The 19,578-nt window shown below is 33.7% G+C and overlaps 1 long non-coding RNA gene across 1 annotated transcript in view; it reads right to left on the reverse strand.

Moving 5' to 3' along the window:
• The window catches only part of LOC109500820, a 278,313-nt gene that overhangs the window by 57,652 nt on the left and 201,083 nt on the right, over positions 1 to 19,578 (reverse strand). Inside the window, exon 3 of the long non-coding RNA XR_002743068.2 lies at positions 18,312 to 18,358. This is a non-coding gene — a long non-coding RNA (uncharacterized LOC109500820). The remainder of the gene's footprint in view (positions 1 to 18,311; positions 18,359 to 19,578) is intronic.

A 19,578-nucleotide genomic window follows, 5' to 3' on the forward strand; every position in this document is an offset into this window, starting at 1 on the left:
ATATCAGGCCAGATATGTATTATAAGCTGGGTTTACATGATTGAATACACCACATTTAGGGAATACGAGGGTGTTATGGGGTATAGTAGTATTTTCCCCAGGCCTGCATTTTGGTTGTTGGCTTGATCATGGGAAATTTCTTCTCTCTCTTGAGAGCAACTACTTACTCATTTAGCCAGGAAAGCTCATCATCCTGAACTAGTTTTCTCCTCCACAAAAGTTGTGACCTAACTTTTTCATATTCTCCGAACCTGAATCCTTTGAATCCAGTCCCAAGAGTTTCCCTATTTGGTCCTTACCTGAGGCAATTTTTCATCTAGTGTATAAGAGAAGAACACACATAAATAAATTAAATTCAGTGAGATAGGAACTATGATAAAACAATGCACGGGTGAAATGGAGAATAAGTGTTGGAACTTGGATATCTTTCTTTTTCTCAAATCTAACCTAGAAAAATACTATGCATAAGTGTTTTGGAGGAAAATCAATTCACTGAAATAATCATTTTATGTATAATTAATTTCAATAACCATTTCCTTATTTTCTACTAGTCCTTTCTGCTGTGATATTTCAATTTCAATAGTACTGAAATGTGGGGTTATTGGAGTAATCTACAACCTGTAAGGCAGGATTATTATCTTCCTAGTCATTATCAGATTCATTGTAATGTTTTAAACTTTATTTTTACAAGGCTAAATGAACTAATGAACAATCTATACAACACTAAACTAATGCATACAGACGATAACTTTTACAACAAAAGCTACAAATAAATATCAAAATTTGATGACTGAAGTATTCAAAACTGTACTGTTGCATATGTAACTTTATACAATAAGCCAATCCTATTAATTCTTGCTTGCTCACCACAAGACTTCTATATCAGTCTGCTTTCTCTGAGACACCAAAATACACAGTAACTATAATATGGGCATCTTAAAATTTGTATCATCTAGTTGGTACTTCTGAACAAAAATTCCTTGGTAATGGTTTGAAAGAAGCAAAGATTCTGTAAGAAAAACCAAATGAGTAGTTGCAAAACTTTAAAAAGTAAAAAAGTCAGAAAATGACAGATTTTTGCACTTGAGTCTGTTAAGAAATCTCCTTGTACCATTTCAGTCATTTAGGTTTCTCTCATTCTATATTTGCAAAAATCAACATCTGTACATTTAAGAAACACAATTCAAAAAAGCCTGAAGAAAAAAACCTGACAATTTAAAAGTATTTCCAAAAGGAAAAGTTTAAAATATTAACTTTGATCATTTCCTATGACTACTATTTTTTAAACAGACATATTTTAGTTCTTCTATTCAAGTTCCTAATTAAATACAACTTGCAGATAAAGGTAGGCCAAAAAAAATGCAAGGTGGATACAAATGTATTAATGAAAATTTAGAAAAAATACACTCATATACATACACACCAGTCCTGTCATGTATATTTAGAATACAGTTGGCTAGTTACTGTCAGTGCTGGCAGGTATTTATTAGCAGTATTTGGAAAGCCTATAAGGAAAAAGAATAAGGAAAGACTTAAGAGTCCAATTTATGTCAGATTAAAAGATGAAATTCCTGGGGCGCCTGGGTGGCTCAGTTGGTTGAGCATCCGACTTCGGCTCAGGTCATGATCTCACAGCTCGTGAGTTCAAGCCCCGCGTCAGGCTCTGTACTGACAGCTCAGAGCCTGGAGCCTGCTTCTGCTTCTGTGTCTCCCTCTCTCTCTGCCCCTAACCCACTCGCATTCTGTCTCTGTCTCTGTCTCTCTCAAAAATAAATAAACATTAAAAAAATTTAAAAAAAAAGATGAAATTCCCCAGAAGACTCCTCAGCTTTCTGTGTGGTGTTTGGAAGTCAGTAATACATGGAGTCAGTAAGGTTAACTCAGATCGGTATAGGCCTTAAATAGTAACCTTACAGGAAAACAAATTCTAGGTATGCATGACTGTCAGCATTCATGGCAGACAAGAGTCAGCTGTGAAACTGACCAGGAAGAAGCAGAGCAACCACAAGTGTAATGGAGAACCTAAAAATAGGTAGATGCTGCAGCATGAGAGAATTAGGCACCAGGGTTATCCATGCCATTGAGCAATGGGACTGGCGAGTCCAAGGGAGCTGAAGCAACATAATAAAGGGCATGTAAGCATATTAGTATCAAGGATGCATGATTCAATGAGTTTGTTTTCTTCTCTCTGTGGTCACAAGATCTGTTAGTATATGACCAGTGGTAATACGTATCCAAATGAATTATTTATTGATTTATTCATTAAGTATGTATCTATGAAACTAGGCTAACATCTCTTCTCTTTGACACTGAGGTGGTCAATATAACCAAAAAAGGAAAAATGATTCCTCTGTAATAATATTTTAATTATGTAATGAAATTAAGATAATACATTACATTATTATATTCAGATACTTAATAGATAAACGTCTTTGCCTAGTGCAGCAAAGGGGATGCTAGCTGCTCACTGAAGTGTATGTGGGCCTTCTCCTCTTCCTCCTAAGCACATAGCAAGATTGGATTCCTCAGCTTTCTTTCAATTATCTATGTCCAGGTTACTGAGCCCTAGGCAATGAATTGTGAGTAGAACTTATGTGTGGTTTTTTTCAGATCAAGGCTTTTATGAAATTGGTATGTTTCCTCCATATCTTCCTGTTTCTTCCAGCTGGATGGAGACAGCAACAATACGACCCTAGATTTACACTGCCCAATAAAATAGCCGCTAGCCACAGGTGGCTATTTATATTTGAATTATTAAAAATTAAATACAATTATAAGTCAGTTCTTCAGCCACATTAGCCACATTCCAGGGGCTCAAAAGTCACATAAATGGTGGCCACTACCATTATAAAACATGTCTATCATTGCAGAAAGCTCTATAGGACAGTGTTGTCCTAGCCCATGGTGAAGCAAAAATACAGAAATAGACTGAGTCCCTGAATCACAACAAGGAAAACCACATAAAAGCCATTACCATCTACCTGTGACTATTAGAGGAATGAAAGATAAACTTGCACTATATTTGATGGATTCTAAAGCATAAGATCAACATTGCCACAGCTCTCAGTTACCCTAACTAATATAATCAGTGTGATATGTTCACCAAAAATGGGATTCCAGTTAACCCAAAAGATAGCAGCACATACCAAACACAAGCCTAGGTTAGCATCAGGTAAGATGGACCCTATTCCATTCATATGGCGGAGAACATATGACGTTCCGCTAGGGTAGAAGTCATTTGTAACCTAGTAATTTCAGCATCCATGTGGGACTTACAAGTAAGCCAATGCAGTTTAGGGTTTGAGTACATGTGCAAAATGGGTTTATTTTATAAACAATGCCATTTCTATTACACAGTACAAGAGGTTCTCATGACAACATGTGGAAGATGCTGGTTCATCCACTGGCTGCTGGTCTATTCAAGGACAGAGAGAAATTGAGGCTGTGTAATTTCTTCAAGACAATAAGCAATAGTAGAGGTACACTCACACATCTAGGAAAGGTTAAAGGAAGAAATTACCTTAAACATTCACTGAGGGGGCGCCTGGGTGGCGCAGTCGGTTAAGCATCCGACTTCAGCCAGGTCACGATCTCGCGGTCCGTGAGTTCGAGCCCCGCATCAGGCTCTGGGCTGATAGCTCAGAACCTGGAGCCCCGCATCAGGCTCTGGGCTGATAGCTCAGAACCTGGAGCCTGCTTCGGATTCTGTGTCTCCCTCTCTCTCTGCCCCTCCCCCGTTCATGCTCTGTCTCTCTCTGTCCCAAAAATAAATAAACGTTTAAAAAAAAAAAAAAAAAAAAAAAAAAAAAAAAAAACATTCACTGAGAATAATAACATTAAATTGATGAGAGGACTTAGAAGTGGGTCTTGCTTATTAGTAGGAAATCTCTGTAACATTTTTGCATTTAGTGCACTGTATGTTGACATTCTTTGTCCTGCATATTGAAATTATAGCTTGGTCTTTGGCCAACAGCAGGGGGAAAAAAAAGCAACTGAATACAAGTCAAATACAAAAAGACAAAGTACATTGCATCTTATTTTTATTTCTACAAGAAAAAATGGTGCCTAGAAAAACATTAAAGAGAAAGCTTGATATAGAAAGCACTTCTTTTCCCTTGTACTGAAAGAAAAAATTCAATTGAAGTATAAATCTTCAGAGGATGAAAAATAACAAATTCCATTCAGAGTGAAGGTGTTTTTCCCCCCAGAGTTTACTGCAAGGAAAGTAATAAAAAATGTGAATAGGATTTCATGCGATGATATAAAATGGTAAAAATAGTAAAAAATAGTAAAAAAAAAATCACTCTTGAACCACTAAGCAATGACATGCGGGAGTGTAATTTACTCTATGAGCCTTTTACTTCAGGCCAGAAGGTACACTTACAATGGGTGCTTAATTGCAACCTCAGGATTTTACAGCTCATGAACTTTTGTATTGACATTAATGAACAGCTTAGGCAAGGTAAAATACTGATCAACACAGACATCTTGGTTTCTTTAGAAAATTAATAAGGAGAGCTCTCTGGATGAGAATTTACTGTGAGTACCTTGAGAATTAACTGCTCTAATGGTGAGTCTTGATTGATAGAAAGAATAAAAAAAACCTTTTGTAGGTGACGGTGTGGGAACTTACCATACTATACAAAGTCATCTCTAAATTTCAGGTTTTTAGTTTTTCCCTGATTTCTTTTTCTCTTTCTTTCTTTCTTTCTTTCTTTCTTTCTTTCTTTCTTTCTTTCTTTCTTTCTTTCTTTCTTTCTTTCTCCTGTTTTCTTTTCATTATAATGTTAATTTTATTTTATTTATTTTTTAGTTTAATTTATTGTCATATTGACTAATATACAGCATGTACAGTGTGCTCTTGGTTTGGGGGTTAGATTCCCATAGTTCATAGCTTACATACAACACCCAGTACTCTTCCCAACACCCATTTTCCCCTCTCCCCGGCCTTCCCGTCTACACTCACTTTGTTCTCTGTACTTAAGAGTCTCTTATGGTTTGACATTGAGCATGAATAAGGTAGTAGACTGGCAATAGAAATTAGAAACCTTGGGAAAGAATCCAGTTCACTGGCAAAGTAATTAACTGTTTCTTAATATAATTAATACTGTAAGGAAGTGTAATTAATGGTATTACACTTATTGATACCAAGAAATAATTTTCTGGGAATAACACATATACTAAGAATCTTTTCTTGCACTTTCATAGACAAGGCACTACTTATAATGTGTAGAACACTAGTCAGTCTGAACCTAATGCTATCTGTCCATATGTCTGAATAAAGATTGGATACAGGACATTAAATCCGAAGTTTATTTCTTAATAGCCCCAGCACCAAGTAAGCATAACTGTTTGGCAGTCAATGAGTAGCAGAAACTGAGCAGGTTTTGCCCTTCTTGGGTCATCTATCTTTAAACACCATGTATCTGACAATGCAATTGTATTTTTACCATGAACACAAAAGAAACAGAATTTTGACTATAAGGGTGCAGCAACACTATGTTCCATGTTATGCAACTATGCTTTTAAATAGAATCGTTCACTCTAGTTATAAAGGTGTGGAAATGATCCATGTTACCCAGTAAGTATCCTGGTTTGGGCTTGTATAACAAACTACTACAGATTGAGTGGCTTATAAACAATAGAATGTATTACACACATACAATGTTGGTTTGGGTTTGCTCCTCCAGTCCATTTGTCAATTTGTATTTTCTTACATAAATGTGTGTGTGTGTATATTTTAACCTGATTTATATAATAAATATTTTATGTATATACATATATATATGTATACGCTTATACATATATATCCTAATTTATTGTATATGTATATGTATATACATATATATATATGTATATGCTTATACATATATATCCTAATTTATTTATAGAAAAATAAATCAATTTATATATTTATGGCCCAAGCAACTCACTATGTGAATCACTATCTTGATAATGAGTCAGTATCTGTAGGAAAATTCACCTTCCCTTTTCTTTTTCAAGTAGATTTTAGGTTCTGAATTCATGTATATTTTATCAATATTTCATGAAAATATCCTGTTGGAAATTTTATTGTAAATAATTACATATAAATATCTACTTGAGGAGAATTGAGATTATTAAAATATTGATCTCTCCTATCCAAGTAGATGTTATTTTCAGTGTCTTGCATGAGGTTTTAAAATTTTCCCTGTATTTTCTTTTTCTTTCCTTCCTTCCTTCCTTCCTTCCTTCCTTCCTTCCTTCCTTCCTTCCTTCCTTCCTTCCTTCCTTCTTTTTTTATGTTTATTTTTGAAAGAGAGAGAGAGAGAGACACAGAGCAAAAGCAGGGGAGGGGCAGAAAGAGAGGGAAACACAGAATCCAAAGCAGGCTCCAGGCTCTGAGCTGTCAGCACACAGCCCGACATGGGGCTCGAACTTATCAAACCTGAGCCGAAGTTGGAGGCTTAACCGACTGAGCCACCCAGGTGCCCAAAATTATTTTTTTCTTTAAATATTTATTTGAAAACACAACACTAGCAATAAAGATGTAAGACACTTAAATATAAATAGAATCCTTATTGTTCATGTATAGAATTGCTATTTATTTTGTATTTCCAGTTTGCTACTCTTTTTTTTTTTTTAATTTTTTTTTTTAACATTTATTTATTTTTGGGACAGAGAGAGACAGAGTGTGAACAGGGGAGGGGCAGAGAGAGGGAGACACAGAATCGGAAACAGGCTCCAGGCTCTGAGCCATCAGCCCAGAGCCCGACGTGGGGCTCGAACTCACGGACCGCAAGATCGTGACCTGGCTGAAGTTGGACACCCAACCGACTGCGCCACCCAGGCGCCCCAGTTTGCTACTCTTAAAGAACAATTATTTTCCTGAAGAGGATCTCAATGTAGACAATCATAATGTTTGTAAATAATAAAAGTCTGCTCCTTCTTTTTAATGTTTATATCCTTTATGTCTTTAGCTTACCTTACTGATTAGGTCAAGTAGTATGTTGATTAAAACGGATGATAGTTGGCATGTTTGTATATAGTTACTGATTTTAAGAGTTAAAGATTCAACATATATGATGCTGAAAGGTTTTATTTTTTAGCTTTTCTAATTAAGGATATTCACGTCAGTGTTTCCTAAACTAATAAATAAATAAATAAATAAATAAATAAATAAATAAATGGGTAATGATATTGCTCAATCTTTCTTTTTCCTGTATCTATTGAAATCACACTATGGCTTTCCCCTTTTAATATGATAGTGTATTAAATTGATTTTCTAAGGGTACTACTCCTGTATTCCTAAGGTAAATCTAATTTGGATATGATATATCTTCTTTATATATGATATGATATATCTTTATATACAGGATGCTGGATCGTGGCCTAAATTTAAAAGTTGCCCTATAATTTTATTTCCTTAATATCGTGAATTTCAAGTTTGAATAGCCTCACAAAATTTTTGAGGAAGTTATTTTTCTATCCCCCAGAAAAAAAAAATTGAAGGATTGAAAGCATTGATTCCTTGAAAATGTATTTAAAATCATTTATATCTGGTGATATTTTGATTTTTCCTTGAGTTGCTGCCAAATTTTTTCCTAATAATTTTAAACTTTCATCCAAATTTCAAACTTTTGATCACATTTTTAATAGATTTCCCTGATTCACTTTTATTTGGTAAAATTTACTTTTGCTTTCTTTTTTTCCTTTGACCTATCCCATTAAGAATTTCATCTCTCTTGGGGTGTTTGGGTGACTCTGTCGGTTAAGTGTCCGACTTTTGCTGAGGTCATGATATCACAGTTTGTGAGTTTGAGTCCCACATCAGGCTCTGTGTGGACAGCTCAGAGCCTCAAGCCTGCTTCAGATTCTGTGTTTCCCTAGCTCTCTTTCCCTCCCCCACTCATACTGTCTATCTCTGTCTCTGTCTCTCTCTCTCTTTCTCTCTCTCAAAAATATTATGAATATTATGAACAATTTAAAAAAATTTCATCTATATTATAAATAAGATGTGGTACACACACACACACACACACACACACACACTGGAATATTACTTACCCATAAAAAAGAATGAAATCTTGCCATTTTCAACAACATGGAGGAGCTAGAGACTATAATGCTAAGTGAAATAAACCAGTCAGAGAAAGACAAATACCATATTATTTCACTCATGGGAAATTTAAGAAACAAAAGAAACAAAGGGAATAACAAGAGACAAAGACAGAGAGGAGAGAAAGAGAGAGAAACCAAGAAACAGACTGTTAAATGTACAGAACAACCTAATGTTTACCAGAGGGGAGGTGGGTGGGCAGATGGACTAAACAGGCGATGGAGAACAAGAGTACACTTATCATGATGAGCACTGAATGGTGTACAGAATTGTGGAATCACTATATTGTACACCTGAAACTAATATAAAACCATATGTTAATTATACTGGAATTAAAATTGAAAACTTAAAAAATAAAATTAATAATTTCAGATTCTGCCATAGGAAACTAGAAAAAGAAGAGCAATATAATACTAAGCAAGCAAATTCTTATGAAGTAATAAAAATTGGAGCAGAAATCAATTAAACTGAAGTCAGGAAAACAATAGAGAAAAAAAGAAAAAGAAAAGATGATTCTTTGAGAAGATAAATAAAATGACAAGGCTTTATCCGGGCTATGATAAAATGAGAGAAGACAAAGTACCACCACCATAAATCAAAGACAGCTCATCACTGTTACATCCATTGATAGTAAAATAATAACAAACAAATAATATTAACAATTTTGTGCCCACACATTTGCTAATTTAGTTGAAAGGGACCAATTCCTTGAAAGGAATTGATTCACACAGGAGAAATAGGTAATCTGCATAGGCCTATCTCTTTTAAAGAATTAAAATCAATAATTTAATAACCTTCCAATGAAAAAAAACACCAAGCTCTATAGTTTCATTAATGAATTCTACCAAACATTTTAGGAGAAAACTATACCAACTCTTTACAATCTTTTTTTTTTTTTTAATTTTTTTTTCTCAACGTTTATTTATTTTTTTGGGACAGAGAGAGACAGAGCATGAACGGGGGAGGGGCAGAGAGAGAGGGAGACACAGAATCTGAAACAGGCTCCAGGCTCTGAGCCATCAGCCCAGAGCCCGACGTGGGGCTCGAACTCACGGACCGCAAGATCGTGACCTGGTTGAAGTCGGACGCTTAACCGACTGCGCCACCCAGGCGCCCCTACAATCTTTTTTATAAAACAAAAGTGAAGTCTTCCTTACATTATCCTACTATCAAAATGAGATAGAGACCTTAGAAGAAAAGAAAGCTATTAATCATTATCTCATTAATACAGAACAAAAATTTCTCAACAAAATATTGACAAATTGAATCTAACAATACATAAGAAGAATTTTTTTTAATGTTTATTTATTTTTGAGACAGAGAGAGAGTGAGAGCATGAGTTGGGGGAGGGGCAGAGAGAGAGAGGACACAGAATCTGAAGCAGGCTCTAGGCTCCAAGCACAGAGCCCGACGCAAGGCTCGAACTCACAAACTGTGAGATCATGACCCCAGCTGAAGTCGGACACTTAACCGACTGAGCAACCCAGGCACCCCAAGAAGAATTTTATACCACAGCCCAGGGGATTTATTCCAGGTATGCAAAACTAGTTCAATGTTTGATTATGAATTGATATATATATAACCCATCACATTAAAAGGCTAAAGAAGGAAAAACATATGATCACATCAATAGATAACAGAAAAGCATTTGACAATGCTTTCATGTTAAAAACTCTCAGGAAATTAGACATACAGGGAAACTTCCTCAACTGATGAAAAAAAAAAATCTACAAAAGGCCTACACAGCCAACATTATACTTGATAATGAGAAACTCAATGCTTTCCCCTACTATAGGGAATGAAGCAAGCATATCTCCTGTCAGTTCTCCTATTCAATATTATACTAGAAGTCTAGGAAAGGCATGAGAAAAAAAAAAGAGGAAATGAAAGGCATAGAGGTTATAAAGAAAGAAATCTGTTTTTGTTCTTAGGTAAAATGATTATGTATGAAGAAAATCCTGTAGAATTGACAAAAAAACTTCCTTGAACTTACAAGCAATTATCATAAGTTTGCATGATACAAAGTGAGTCTATGAAGATCATTTTTCTATACACCAAATATTAACAACGGGAATTCAAAACTAAAAAACACGATAAAATCTACATAAGTATCAAGAAAATGAAATACTTAGGTATAAATATAACAAAATATCTACAGGAAACAGAAAACTACAAAACTATGATGAAAGAAATGTAAGAAGGTCTAAATAAATGGAGATATATTACATAGGTATAAATAGGAAGATCCATGATTTTTAAAATGTCAATTCTTCCCAACTTGATCTATATCAATCCAATGCAATATTACTCAAACTTCCAACAAATTGTTACATGGATATCAACAAATTGATTCTAAAATTTATATCCAAAGGTGAAAGATCCAAAATTGCCACACAACATGAAAGAAAAACAAATTTAGGGAACTGACCATATTAATTATAAGACTTAATGTAAAAGTACAGTAATCAATATAGCATGATATTAAGTATAAACATGAAAGCCTCACAACATATGTAATTGAAATCATTATGCTGTATTCCTTAAGTTTATATATGTTATAGGTCATTTATATCTCAGTAAAACTTGGAATAAAATAAAATATATATAGTTAAAATATATAGGTCAAATGACATGGAATAGAAAGCCCAGAAATAAACCCACACAAATATAATAGGTTGATCTTTTACAAAAGAAAACAGATAACTCAATGAGGACAAAATGGGCTTAAAAGACATGATAATGAAAAAATTTGATGTGCAAATCCCACAATACATTAACCTAAACACAGACCTTACACCTTTCCCCAAAATTAACCTAAAATGGATCATAGACCTATATGTAAAATGTGAAGCTTCTAAACATCTAGAGGATAACATGAGAGTCAATGTAGGTGACTTTGTGTTTGATTAATAGTTTTAAGATACAACACCAAAGGAGGATTTATAAAAAGAAAACTTGTTAAGTTAGACTTTATTAAAAATAAGGATATGTGCTCTGCAAAAGATACTTCTAAGACAATAAAAATCCAAAAATTGGGAAAAGAAATATTTGCAAAACACATATCTAATGAAAGACTTACATCCAAAATACATGACAAATTCTTTAAACAGTAAGAAAACAAAGAATTCAATGAAAATATGGGCAAAAGATTCTAATGTCTCATCAAAGAAGATATGCAGATGTCCAATAATTATATGAAAAGATAGTCAATATCATATATCATTAGATAAACACAAATTAAAACAACCATGAGATATCAACACACATTCACTGAAATGCCAAAAATTAAAAATTAAAAAAAAAAACTGACAATACCAAATGTTGGTGAAATGTTGAGCAACAAATTCATTGCTAGTGGAAAAGCAAATGACATAGTCACTTTGGAATATAATCTGGCAGTTTCCTATAAAACGAACTATTTTGTATTCTTCAATCCCACAGTCTCTCACCTATGTATCCACCCAAAGGAGTTGGAAAATAATGCTCAAAAAGCCTGCACACAAATGTTTATTGCAGCTTTATTCATTGTTGTGAAAAATTGGAAGCAACTAAGAAGGTCTGCAATAGGTGGACAAGTAAACAAACTTTGGTACACCTATACGATAGAATATCATTCCACAATAAAAAGGTGATCCACCAAGCCACAATAAGACATAAAGAATCTTAAAATATATATTTTTTCAGGTGAAAGAACACAGTCTGAAAAAGTATTATTATTACAGCTATATGGCATTCTGCAAAACTATAGAGACAATAAAAAGAATGATGGTTGACATCATCATCATCTTCATTATCATGTCCCATTCCCAGGGAGGGAAAGGGGGATGAATATATCAAGTACAGGAGAATTTTAGGGTGATGAAACTAGTTTGTATGAAGTCGAAATGACTGAAATGTTACACCATGAATTTGTCAAAACCTATAGAACTATGCAATACAACGAGTAAACCTAATGTAAACTATGGTCTTAGTACATTATATCAAAATTAGTTCATTAATTATAACAAACATACCACACTAATGCAAGATGTGAGTAACAAGAGAATCAGTGTAGGAAAGTACAGAGAGTACATGCAAACTGTCTGTATTATTTTTTCAATTTTTCTTTGAATCTAAAAGTGTATAAAAATTAATATTATTAATTTTAAAAGTTTGGAAATTTTTAGATTAAATGTTCTTTTAAGCATTATAAGATCACCAGTTCTGTGTAAAGCAGTTTTATAACATAAAACTTTTTTTTCTGAAATGACTCAACACTTAGCTTTTAAGCATTGTCTATACCCTATGTTAATAACAATTAGTACAATACCAGACAAACTAATTGTTATTTTACTGGAGAGAATAATTATGTCATTAAAGTCTTCCCACTGAGATTTCTCATTAGAGTAACTTACAGTACTATAACAGTTACCAATTAAGTAAAAGATTTATAACCAGACCAAATAGTTACTTCCTTGGTAATTCATCAATAGTTCACTTAAAATTTTTTCACTCCAAATAGGTCACACTTTCTGTAGTCATTAATGTAATTCTCCATCCACATATTTACTTTTTATCTATATTACTCTGATAAAAGTATCTCCTTAAGTTTATAGAGGTGAAATGCTAACTGGTTTTTATCGGTTGCTATAATCTGGAAGCTGCAAGTGATATTAGTATTCATAGATATTTTCTCTGGGAATTTCTCTAAGAATCCCAGAGTTGTCACCTTTATTTTTATAAGAGAGAAAATTTAAGTTCAAAGAAGTGAACTTGTAGGAAGTGGTAAAGTTGAGATTTATATTAAGTTCCCTCTGAAACATACAAACAAATCTATAACATTTTCATTACACTATGATACTCTTTATTAATCAAGATGGAGAGAAATCTGTAAATTATAGTACTTTTCAATTAAATACTAACATATGAATCAAGAAAGGTGGAAATGTCTCCAATATGTAATTCTGGATATATTATCTCAAATGACTGCTATGAGAAAAAGAAGAGATACCTAGATAAACCGATTGTATAGAGAACTTTTCAATCATTTCAGACTTTTAACAGTTTTTTACAAGAGACAAAAAGAAACATGACAAAAGACTGATAAAGTGGGTACTAAGGAGCTGAAGAAATGATGTGAAGACTCAAGATTCAAATTAATAAAGCTGGAAAACATACTACTATTATGAAGGAAGAAAAAGAAAGATAAATGAAAGAGAAAGTCGTAGTGTAAATCTGATGGATGGCAAAACAAGCTTCTCTTTTTCAATTTAAAAAGTATGAACTAGGGATGCCTGGGTGGCTCAGTAGTTTAAGCATCCAGCTCTTGATTTTGGTTCAGGTCATGATACACAGTTTCGTAGGATTGGACGGTGTCAGGCTCTGTGCTGACAGCTTGCTTGGGACACTCTCTCTGTCTCTCTCTGCCCTTCCCCCCACTCTCTCTCTCTCCTTCTCTCTCTCAAAATAAATAAACATTTTAAAAAAATAAAATAAAAAGTATGAACTAAATAATGATAATAATAGCAGTAACAACAACACTGCCTAATAGAAACCAGTGATAGGTAGAGGAATCATAAAAAACAGTACCTAAATAACTTAAATTTAATTTTACTTAAAATCTCTTGGTCTGAATGGGTTTTAACATGTATTGACAGATATAGATAATAAATGTTATAGAATTATTAATCTTTGATCAATCATGGTGCAAGAGTGAGAGAATGAGACTGGAAGCTATAAAAAGCTATTTCTTGTGCTCGCTTCGGCAGCACATATACTAAAAGCTATTTCAACTTTCTAAAAATGAAAATACATGGATTTTCAAAAGCAGAAATAAGTAAACTTGTCCATTCAAAGTAGATATCCCAAAAAAGATCCCTGAGAAATGTAGGGATTAGAAATACTAGTTTGTATAGTGGCTGGACATGATAATAGGGTTTAAAGTTATTTTATTTATTTATTTATTTATTTATTTATTTATTTAAATTTTTATATGAAATTTATTTTCAAATTGGTTTCCATACAACACCCAGTGCTCATCCCAACAGGTGCCCTCCTCAATGCCCATCACCTACTTTCCCCTCCCTCCCACCCCCCATCAACCCTCAGTTTATTCTCAGTTTTTAAGAGTCTCTTATGTTTTGGCTCCCTCCCTCTTTAACTTTTTTTTTCCTTCCCTTTCTCCATGACCTTCTGTTAAGTTTTTCAGGATCCACATAAGAGTGAAAACATATGGTATCTGTCTTTCTCTGTATGACTTATTTCACTTAGCATAACACTCTCCAGTTCCATCCACATTGCTACAAAAGGCCATGTTTAGGGGCACTTGTACCCCAATGTTTATAGCAGCACTTTCAACAATAGCCAAATTATAGAAAGACCCTAAACGTTCATCAACTGATGAATGGATAAAGAAATTGTGGTTTTTATACACAATGGAATACTCCTTAGCAATGACTAGCATAATATATTTAAATATTTATGTAAAAGACTCAACATTCCTTACCTTGTAAGTCCTCTTGGACAGGACCCCTGAACCCCTGGTAATTACTGAGCAAAAGAAAAATGTCAGGGGAGGAGAGGGAGGTGGTAGGTAGGTAGGGGAAAGAAAAAAAAAGTGTTCTATGCTAGAGATTGAATCAACACTTTAATCTTTAGTTCCTATGCTAGTAACACACACAAATTGTGCTTTCTGCTTTTTAGGTTTTTTTTTTTTTGTAATTATTAAACATAAATGGATAATCAGGAATCATTACATATTTGACAAACACACCCACATGAAACAGAAAAACAAATAAGAAAATAAAAATATGTATTAGTAAAGAAGCAAATATAAATAAGGAAACACAAATAAACCTTTACACAAAGCATACCACCTCACAAAATTACCTTCAAATAGTTACCTCAGGGCAAGAGAAGACAATTCATCCATGAAGTGGAAAGAAAAAGAAATACTAGAAAATATAAATGCTAAAATCTAAAAACATACAGAAAGTTTGGAAAGTAGTTGAGAAAATCTACTAAATCAATTTTAAGGACTTAACATCTGGACTAATAGAAATTACAGGTAGGGAAATCAAAAACTATGAAAGGGAGAAACAATTCTTTTGAATGATGTCAAAAAATTTCACAAAAATGGAGGACATGCTTCCAGATTGAAATGAGCCACTGAGTTATTCCTTGACAAAATAAGAATGATGAAAATTGGAATGTCACACCCATCACCTTCCAGCAAGTTTATAGAGAAATGGAAGGCCACTTAATATATTTATCAGTGTATTACTTTATACATAAAGGAAATGAGACAATTATAAAAATAGCTACATGAGAATAATATAGAGTAGTACAGTAAAACAAATATCAGATTACCATTGGCTCTTTATTCAGCAATGATGAATACTAAAAGCAATGGGGAAATTGCTCAAACTTGAAAGACAGTGTAAGATTTTTGTATAAAACTGCCATTTACCTCCTGAGAACCCTTCTGCAGGACAATAAGGACAACTTAGATGTTACATTAAACAGTTTATTACATTTTTCTGTTTCAAACAGTCTATCTTTGATTTCTTTTCTTTAAAAAACTATATTATATGTGTGGATGGGGAGATGAGCCTGAAGTGCACACTCAGGCTCCTGGGCTCGTAGCACATTACATAACCAGTTGGCACAAGGCCCCTCTTTGTTTTGTTGTTTTTATTTTTATTTATTTTTTTTAAATTTTTTTAACGTTTTATTTATTTTTGAGACAGAGAGAGACAGAGCATGAATGGGGGAGGGGCAGAGAGAGAGGGAGACACAAAATCGGAAGCAGGCTCCAGGCTCTGAGCCATCAGCCCAGAGCCCGAGGCGGGGCTCGAACTCACGGACCGGGAGATCGTGACCTGAGCTGAAGTCGGACGCTTAACCGGCTGAGCCACCCAGGCACCCCTTTATTTTATTTTTTAATTTATTATTTGTTTGTTTATTTAAGATAGGGAGAGAGCACATGCACGAGTGCAAGTGGGGAGGGGCAGAGAGAGAAGGAGAGAGAGAATCCCAAGCAGGCTCCACACTGTCAGTGCAGAGCCCAGTGTGGGGCTTGATCCCACGAACCATGAGATCATGACCTGAGTGGAAATCAAGAGTCAGACGCTCAACCTACTAAGCCACTCAGGTGCCCCATATTTGTTGTTTTTAAATGTTCGTTTTTTTAAAATGTTGTTTTTAAATGTTCCTCTTTCTTATCCAGCTCAAATACTAAGGAAAATAAAAGTAGCTTCTACCTCTGGGACCTTACCTGGTACTCATATCTAAGACTTGCTCTTTTCCTGTTGAATCTACATAATTTTATGTTTCAAGCATGGCCACTTTCTGACTGCAGATCAGGACAAAAACAAGACCACCATGGAATCATTCTGAACACAAAAACATGTCATCCAAACAACAAAAATGAGGAAATTTTTTTTCCTATTCTAGTTAAAATAAGTGGCAGTTGCTTCTTTACCTTGCAGTGCTTTAGCTTTGATTAATTCTTCCTGACCAATAGATCTAGTTTATTAACATAATGAATCTTAAGTTTTTACTTGCTTTCTGACAGTATCCAACTCGGAACACAGCCTTCTCCAAAATCACCAAACGAGTACGCAAATACTATAATAGATTCATTCAACAACCTCTTACTACAACACCACATGGTTCCCTGTGATGTGTGTTCCCTCTCATTGCAAAGAACAATCAGCTTAAATTGGTCAATTTTAAGTGTGTTTCTGGTAGTTTTCTGCTGGAAGACATTTACAATACTATTGCCTTAGCATTTTTACCAGCCTACAGTCATTGCATACATTGTAATTCAGGTACTCATGTTACCAAGAAGTCGTTTGTTACCATAATCACTACTGAAATGAGAACTCTGATACATTTGTCTGAAGGACATAAACAATAGAAATCTAAGATCTGAACTCAGGAGTGCAGTGACAAGATTAAAAGATACTCAGTGTGCTGTACATCTGAAACTAATATAGTGTTATTAGTTATATCTCAATTTAAAAAAAAAGATAAAAATTATAAACTGTTTTTCTCCCACTCAGAAAGCACACTCAACAACCAAACTTTATGAGAGCTCATTAAAAGGGAATGGAATACCACCTATGACAGAGTTTCAAAATTGCCTTTTCTGTTGACATTGTGGTCACAGAGAAATTTATAATTGATAAGTAATCGTACTTATAAAAATTTCCACCACAGTTTCTATAAACTGATTTCTATAGAGAAGTATCCCAGCAATATTCAAAAACATTATTTTCATGAACACATTTTTAAGCTTGCATAATGTTATATGGCAATTATATATCAATAAAGCAGCGGAGGCAGGGGGGAGAACACATCTAACTTTCACCAAAACAAACTGTCAAAGGGGGAGTGGACATAAACTAGAGTGAAAATGTAAAATGTTTGAAATTATAGAGAATTTTGTCTGAGCACTAATATGTTAAATAAAAACCTAGGAAATTATCAAATTAAATAAAACAAACATAACAGTGGAAATGAACAAAATGGTTAATGGAAAAAAAATCAATAAAAACAAAGACCGATATTTAATGAAACTGATAAACCACTAGACTTATAATGAAAAAAAAAAGAGAAAGCAAAAGTCACTGATATTACAGAATGAATGATGGAGTATCACTTCTGCTCTTAAAGATGGGCAATATTAAATAGGTAATGGGATTAAGGAGAGAACTTGTGATGAGTGCTGTATGGAAGCATTGAATCACTATATTGTACACCTGAAACTAATATTACACTGTATGTTAACTAACTGGAATTTAAATAAAAATTTTAAAAAATAATAAAATACTTTATATTAAAAATATACAAATTATTTTAAGCCAAAGTAGACAACAACATGGATGAAACTGACATATTACTTAAAGTCAAACTGTAAAACATCCATGGGAAGAAACAGAAAATCTGAATAGTCCTATATAAATAGCAATATCAGGAACACCGGGGTGGCTCAGTCAGTTGAATGACCAACTTCCGTTCAGGTCATGATCTCACAGTTTGTGAATTCAAGCCCCTGTCAGACTCTCTGTGCTGACGCTTTAGAGCCTGGAGCCTGCTTCAGTTTCTGTGTCTCCCTCTCTCCCTGGCCCTCCCCCACTTACATGCTGTTTCTCTCTCAAAAATAAATAAACATTAAAAAAATTTAAATACCAATATCAAATAAATTGAATTTTAAGTAAAAGCCTCTCACCTGAACATTCCAGATTCAAGTGGCTTTTGAAGTGAATTCCATGGCACCTTGAAGGAAGAAATAATGTCCATGTTAACACAAACTTTTTCAGAAAAAAGAGAAAGGAAGGCAACACTCTCAAACTCAAAGAGGAAGAAACTATTATGAAAATATGAAAAATACATTACTAGAAAACTAAAGACTGCTATTCCCCATGAACACAGACACACACAGAAAGAACCCTTAACAAAATATTAGTAAACATGTATGTAAATTATACCACAATAAAAGTGATTTAAAATATTAGCATATCATATATAACATATTTATAAAAATAATATGTTGTGACCAAAAGGAATTTATCCTAGGATTTTAAGGTTTATTGAATATATAGAACTAGCTCACAACATTAAGAATAAGAAGAAAAGAAAAATAACATGTCTCAGTAGATGCAGAAAAGACAAAAGGGCATTGTGAAATATATATATATATATAACTAATACCATGTGTAATGACAAAAGAGTGGCACTTTCCCTCAGGGATAAAGGCAATAATGTCTGATCTCACTATTTCCACTTAACATTTTACTGGAAGTTATATATGTTGCAATAAAGAAAAATAAAAAGTCACAAAAAAATGTTGAGGAATAAATAAAACTGTCTACTCACAGAGGTTATTATGCTAATAAAAATGCTAAGGAATCTACAAAAATACTGCAAGAAATAATAAATACATTTGTAAAATGTGTGGATTACCAGGTGAAAATATGAAAATCAATCTTATTTCAATGTAATAGCAACAGTTATAATTTTTTAAAAAGTCACTTAAATAGCATTAAAAAACATGAAGTCCCTAGGGAATGAACTTCAGAAAATATAGGCAATGCACATTAAAAACTATAAAACAGGAACATCTTTCTAAGATATATAAAGGTGTTAAAATAAGAATAGAACAACCAATAAAAATGGGCTCAAAATTAGAAGACACTTCACAAAAGGGATGTAAGAACTCTAATGCTCTGCTAAATTATGTAACTACATTTGAAAGTGGTTTGGCAGTTTCTTATAAAGTTGTTCATATGCTTAACATATGACATGACAACTACATTCAGAGATATTCAACCAAAAAATTAAACATCTACAAAAAGTTTTGTACATAAATGACCATGGCAACTTTTTTTCCCCCCGCAATAGGCCAAAAATGAAAATAGGCTAAGAGGCCATCAATAGAAGAGATGAAAAAACTATCATGCTTATTTAATGGAATAATACTCAGCAATAAAATACAA

Source organism: Felis catus, chromosome B3 (assembly GCF_018350175.1).
Source record: "Felis catus isolate Fca126 chromosome B3, F.catus_Fca126_mat1.0, whole genome shotgun sequence".
Classification (NCBI taxonomy): domain Eukaryota; kingdom Metazoa; phylum Chordata; class Mammalia; order Carnivora; family Felidae; genus Felis; species Felis catus.